The 7,084-nt window shown below is 42.1% G+C and overlaps 1 protein-coding gene across 1 annotated transcript in view; it reads right to left on the bottom strand.

Annotated features, from left to right (window-relative positions):
* The window catches only part of taok1a (TAO kinase 1a), a 31,273-nt gene extending 25,538 nt beyond the window's left edge, over positions 1-5,735 (bottom strand). The window contains exon 1 of the mRNA XM_036962029.1: positions 5,196-5,735. The gene's annotated coding sequence lies outside the window, so the exon portion shown is untranslated. The remainder of the gene's footprint in view (positions 1-5,195) is intronic.
* Positions 5,736-7,084: the final 1,349 nt, after the last annotated feature.

Here is a 7,084-nt window from a genome sequence, read left to right as displayed (position 1 = left end):
CCCTGACTGCTGCATATACCCTGACTGCTGCATATACCGACTGCTGCATATACCCAGACTGCTGCATATACCCAGACTGCTGCATATACCCAGACTGCTGCATATACCCTGACTGCTGCATATACCGACTGCTGCATATACCAATATTAACTAGATATGCAGGTTTAAAAATATATACTTGTGTATTGATTTTAAAGAAAGGCATTAATGTTTATGATTAGGTACATTGGTGCAACAACAGTGCTTTTTTTGCAAATGTGCTTGTTAAATCATCACCTGTTTGTCGAAGTAGGCTGTGATTCAATGAGAAATTAACAGGCACCGCATCGATTATATGCGACGCAGGACACGCTAGATAAACTAGTAATATCATCAACCATGCGTAGTTAACTAGTGATTATGTTAAGATTGATTGTTTTTTGTAAGATAAGTTTAATGCTAGCTAGCAACTTACCTTGGAAACTTGCTGCCCTCGCGTAACAGGTAGTGTAAGCCATGTAAGGCCGGTGGTTAGAGCATTGGACTAGTAACCAGAAGGTTGCAAAAACAAATCCCCGAGCTGACAAGGTAAAAATCTGTCGTTCTGCCCCTGAACAAGGCAGTTAACCCACCGTTCCTAGGACGTCATTGAAAATAAGAATGTGTTCTTAACTGACTTGCATAGTTCAATGAAGGTGTAAAATATATACAGTGGGGCAAAAAAGTATTTAGTCAGCCACCAATTGTGCAAGTTCTCCCACTTAAAAAGATGAGAGGCCTGGAATTTTCATCATAGGTACACTTCAACTATGACAGACAAAATGAGAAGAAAAAAATCCAGAATATCACATTGTACGATTTTTTATGAATTTATTTGCAAATTATGGTGGAAAATAAGTATCTGGTCACCTACAAACAAGCAAGATTTCTGACTCTCACAGACCTGTAACTTCTTCTTTAAGAGGCTCCTCTGTCCTCCACTCGTTACCTGTAATAATGGCACCTGTTTGAACTTGTTATCAGTATAAATAACACCTGTCCACAACCTCAAACAGTCACACTCCAAACTCCACTATGGCCAAGACCAAAGAGCTGCCAAAGGACACCAGAAACAAAATTGTAGACCTGCACCAGGCTGGGAAGACTGAATCTGCAATAGGTAAGCAGCTTGGTTTGAAGAAATCAACTGTGGGAGCAATTATTAGGAAATGGAAGACATACAAGACCACTGATAATCTCCCTCGATCTGGAGCTCCACGCAAGATCTCACCCCGTGGGGTCAAAATGATCACAAGTGACCTAGTGAATGACCTGCAGAGAGCTGGGACCAAAGTAACAAAGCCTACCATCAGTAACACACTACGCCGTCAGGGACTCAAATCCTGCAGTGCCAGACGTGTCCCCCTGCTTAAGCCAGTACATGTCCAGGCCCGTCTGAAGTTTGCTAGAGAGCATTTGGATGATCCAGAAGAAGATTGGGAGAATGTCATATGGTCAGATGAAACCAAAATATAACTTTTTGGTAAAAAATCAACTTGTCATGTTTGGAGGACAAAGAATGCTGAGTTGCATTCAAAGAACACCATACCTACTATGAAGCATGGGGGTGAAAACATCACGCTTTGGGGCTGTTTTTCTGCAAAGGGACCAGGACGACTGATCTGTGTAAAGGAAAGAATGAATGGGGCCATGTATCGTGAGATTTTGAGTGAAAACCTCCTTCCATCAGCAAGGGCATTGAAGATGAAACGTGGCTGGGTCTTTCAGCATGACAATGATCCCAAACACACCGCCCGGGCAACGAAGGAGTGGCTTCGTAAGAAGCATTTCAAGGTCCTGGAGTGGCCTAGCCAGTCTCCAGATCTCAACCCCATAGAAAATCTTTGGAGGGAGTTGAAAGTCCATGTTGCCCAGCAACAGCCCCAAAACATCACTGCTCTAGAGGAGATCTGCATGGAGGAATGGGCCAAAATTCCAGCAAGTGTGTGAAAACCTTGTGAAGACTTACAGAAAACGTTTGACCTCTGTCATTGCCAACAAAGGGTATATAACAAAGTATTGAGATAAACTTTTGTTATTGACCAAATACTTATTTTCCACCATAATTTGCAAATAAATTCATAAAAAATCCTACAATGCGATTTTCTGGATTTTGTTTCCTCATTTTGTCTGTCATAGTTGAAGTGTACCTATGATGAAAATTACAGGCCTCTCTCATCTTTTTAAGTGGGATAATTTGCACAATTGGTGGCTGACTAAATAAAAAAAAATCTGCAAATCGGTGTCCAAAAATACTGATTACTGATTGTTATGAAAACTTGAAATCGGCCCTAATTAATCGGCCATTCCGATTAATCGGTCGACCTCTACCACGGACTGCTTTAGGCAGACAATGAGAAAGAAACTAGTATGCCCATTACTCTAGGATCACGGCCCTCTGAGCGTCCCTGATGTCACAGGAGAGCCTAATAATAGGAGCGAGGGATGGGCACACTGGCCAGTGATGTAAGGCTGAGCTCTGGAGAGTGGCCAGTTATAGCTCTCGGTCCATTCTGGAGAACGAAGTAGGAAGAGATCACAGTCTCCTGTTTCCATAGAAACAGCAACTACTGTAAGAAAGCCAGTGTGCTGTGTCCAGGCTGATAGACAGTGACTCTCCGCCTCTCCCCCAACACCCTCTTGCTCCACTATTTTGGTATGCACAGAGACAAAGAAAATAGCACTGCAGCTGATAACCTCACACAAAGAAAACCCAACATTACAACACAGTAGATAACTAAGGAAAAGATGATGCACCATACCATAAAACTAGCTAGTTGTTAGACCTGTACAGGTCAATACAGACACACTTCCTCAGTCAATTGACTCAAATACATATTTAAGGGGTATTTTCAATTCTCAAATAAAAAAGCTGAACTGTTTTTTACTAGGCCTAATCTAACATTGTCTGAGGAAGACCAACATGTGGTAGTAACATAGCCACTCCTCGACAACATCAGAAAATTGACTAGTGCCTAATTATTTTTTTGGGGGGGGAAATACCTAAATATTTTCACCAGTAACCCAACATGTCACTGTCTGTATGCCTCAATACAGACAGTATTGGCTCTTAAACATTATGTAATTATTGATAGCTAGCTAGTTATCTGAAGAAAGTTGTCAGTGCCCAGCCAGCTCAGATGATCAGCTGCACAGAGACACTGAGCAACACTCTCCCTCTCTGACGCCAGAGTCACAAGACTGTTCCTCTCCCTCTCGCCCTGGGAACAGCACAGCCAGACCCCAGTCTCTCAGGCACAGCAGGCAGACATCTTTTGTCCCGCAACACTGGACGACTCACTCACTACCCTGCTGCACAGACGCAGCCACAGCCCTGAAATAAAGTCTCATTAACGGCATGCGACTGTGGCTCTTTATTGCCATTGTTGTTTATGAATGAGCCTTGTTGTTGTAGCCTCTCTCTCATGATGGTGACGTTTTGAACAGCAGGAGGCACGTGAGAGTAGTGACAGCGATGGTAACTGATACCTTTAATGAAACACTTCGGCGTGCTACTGACACCCTACCTACACACACACACACACACACACACAGAAGCAGCAAGAATGCAGCCGGACAGGACAACAAAGCTGGAGTGATGGAATTCCCTCTCTCTGCATGCTGTCACTGCACTGCATTTCCTGTTTGCTCAGCTATAGGCACTGCTGGGACTTTTTCAGGCATGAAGACTCTTCTATCATAGCTTATACAGGCCTAGCAACGGTTTTGCTTTGGAGCTCTTATAGGGGAAAACAACTGTATTGTATTATCTGTGTAAGTGTAATGTGGTCTGTGATAGGCTAATCAATCATCTCAGGTATTGACAATGCAAAGGTGTGGATAAAAACATAGGCCATCCTTATTGTCCATCCATGGGGCCTATGTGTGTCTCTCTCTGCATTACGCATTATACCGTTTTTGAAGTGAATTGAAATGCAATTCATGAATTTATAAATCGTCACAGTAGAAAACCATTAGCAATATTCAATTTACTTCCTGAATTGAAAACTAAATTGACCTGACCCCATTGTTTTAATGATTATGTAATAGACACCCATAAACAAATGAAATGAGTATGAACACATAGCCTACTCGTTTCAGTTCACAAGGTGAAGTAGCACCCATTTTATTTCATTTTCATTCATTTAATTTTCATTGACCAAAACACACAGCTGAAACAGGAAAATTACAATGATGAATCAATATGCCAGGAGGACATCCCATTTATCGTGCCTGCCATCATTTATGGAGCACTTTTAGGCCAACGTTAATGGCTTGGGGCATATGAATGTCACATAGCTAACAAATACAATCATAGTCTAAACTACCGTAATAGCAGCTGGATGGTAATGCAAGCTGTTGCCAAATGCTGTCTTATTCTTAAAAATAATCAATTGTAGGCTTATTCAAATGCATTTAGAAGTGTTCTGTTCATATTCATGATGAATAACGACTGGAACACCCCGCATTTGTAAACAAACCCCGTGTGGATCAAAGAAAGTGATAACATAAAAACAAAACACACTATTGTTTACCAACTGATCTTTGAAACAGATGCAACATACACCTCATATGTACCCTAGTTAATGTGATAGTACAGTAGCAAGATTGTCACGTGACGAATCACGTTCAAGCCAAACTCATCATTGTGAAATGTCCCTTGACTCCATAACCATATCGGTTGCTCGCTGGCAAGCTGCCTAGCCAAGGCTAGTAGTGGCATAGCTAACACATAACAGTACCTAGCTAGCTATAGCCAGGACATCGCTCAAAGATCTTGACTCCCCAAAATCAAATCGACAAAACATTTACTACTGTACTAGACAAGGCAGTCAACTTGAGCTAGGTAGCCAGCTAGTTAGTTTACTAATGTCAACAAATTCGAAGTTACCGGTAGCTAGTTCGAGTAGTGTGGTCGATGTGAAATCATGCTACGGCTGGCTCAGCAGCCGGGAACTTGAGTAGGCTAACTTGATGTTACTAGCTAGCCATGGAAGCCAACTTAGTATCTTATGTGGTGTGCAAGCAATACATGGTGATATGACAAGTGTTGTAGGTATTAGTACATTTTTGGGCTTCGTTACAAGCATTGTTTAACATCGTACCATTTACATTTTAAGGCGTTAAAACACATGAGGCTATCTATTATTAGTTATTCCTAGCCAGTTTAAACTCACCCTTCCGACAGGCCTGGATGGTTTGAGCGGAGCAGATAATGTCGTGTGGTTCAACCAATTTTGGACAGGAAGAGTACTGGATTTGTTTTTTCCTGTATTATATTTTCCTTGCACTGATTTCTGATGTTTTTCAAAGTTGTCAACCGATTTGTAGCTTTAGATTGGCTGTGTAGAGTTGTCTAAAATCTCCACCCTTGGAGTAACTGGGGCCCAGATTGTCGATTCCCGTACTACAGGCAGATCCCAAAGATGGCGGCTGTGCGTTCCACCACCTCCCTCCGTGACAAATACGGCGGGGAAATGTGAGGGAAGCTCAGGGAACACCACGAAAACACCCAAACTGAAAGCGACCGCACCCTTGATACCGTCGGAAGAGTAGAGAGGCCTTTTCTTTGAGTGAGAGTAGAAGTATGTTCAATATTTCTCTGTGTTTATGTTGGGAATCTCTCCCGTCCTCTTCCAATTCAGCCAGTTCCGCCCTATCGCTGTAAACTCCCTCTGACCTATTCATATACAGTCATTGCTTTGATCGAAACGCATGGAGCAGCAAACCTACCAAACCCTCAAGGGGCGGTGACAATACAGTTACTGATCTGCAGACTAAATATTTTATTATGGACAAAATAAAATGGCATGACCATAGCACAACAACGAATTGTATCTATGGACACTGTTGTTTTTTTTTACAACGTTTCCCCAACATTGCTCAGCATGATGTATCTTTAGAGAACCCAAGGAGATGCAAGAGGGCTTACTGCTGGTCCCAAATGTGATGCAATTGGAGTCATGATAAGGGAAAAAAACATGATGATGTGATTCGATTCAGGGATACATTTAGTAAACATGTCCATGAACATCACTGTAGTTGGGTTCAATTAGTACAATTTAGTTTCAGACACAGACAGATACAGATACATTATTGTAATATAAAACAAATTATGCATATGGTAATAACTAGGCTATTATAGATTGAACATTTGTGAGTTCTACTGTTTTATGTTAACACCCCGAAGAAAAGGACAACAGCCGCCTCCCAAGTCGAACAGCGTTCTAAGGCACTGCTTGAGGCGTCACTACAGACCCGGGTTGGATCCCAGGCCGTATCACAGCTGTCCGTGACCGGGAAACCCATGAGGTGACACAATTGGCCCAGGTTTATCCAATTTAGGGAGGGTTTGGCCGGTTGGGATTTCCTTGTCTCGTCATGCTCTAACGACTCCTGCAAGCTGACTTCGGTTGCCAGTTGGACTGTGTTTCCTCCGACACATTGGTGCGGTTGGCTTCCGGGTTAAGCGAGCAGTGTGTCAAGAAGCAGTGCGGCTTGGCAGGGTCATGTTCAGGAGGATGCATGGCTCTCGACCTTTGCCTCTCCCGAGTCTGTAGGGGAGTTTCAGCGATAGGACAAGACTGTAAGTACCAATTGAATATCACAAAATTGGGGAGAAAAGGGGGTAAAAGTACAAAAATATATATATAAACAAAAACGAAAACCGCCAACTTATTGTATCAGTGATATTAGCAGGACTAGTATGATCAGATGACAACAAATCTAGGGTTGTCATCTAGACTTTTTATTGGTTTGCTGCTCATGTGTAGGGCATATCATGTTTATGTGTCTGCAACAACTTATAATGAGTTATGATCATATGGCCATATTATAACCCATTATTTCATCCTTGTACATCAGCCTTCACAAATTAGGTTTGTGAAGTCAATGTCTGTACCATTTCACACAAAACACCCTAGTGGAGTATTAGGGACTTGTGTAATAACACTGTAATCACACTAGATATTACATAGCAAATTAGTATGGAATTGCTTTGTAATTGCATTACAGGCTAATCCAGTTGATCCTACATTAAGAAACCCGTTGTCTTAGACTAATTCAT

Source organism: Oncorhynchus mykiss, chromosome 24 (genome assembly GCF_013265735.2).
Source record: "Oncorhynchus mykiss isolate Arlee chromosome 24, USDA_OmykA_1.1, whole genome shotgun sequence".
In the NCBI taxonomy this organism is placed as follows: Eukaryota; Metazoa; Chordata; class Actinopteri; order Salmoniformes; family Salmonidae; genus Oncorhynchus; species Oncorhynchus mykiss.
Note: the sequence above shows the minus strand (reverse complement) of the source record. Positions and strands in the feature narration are given on the sequence as shown.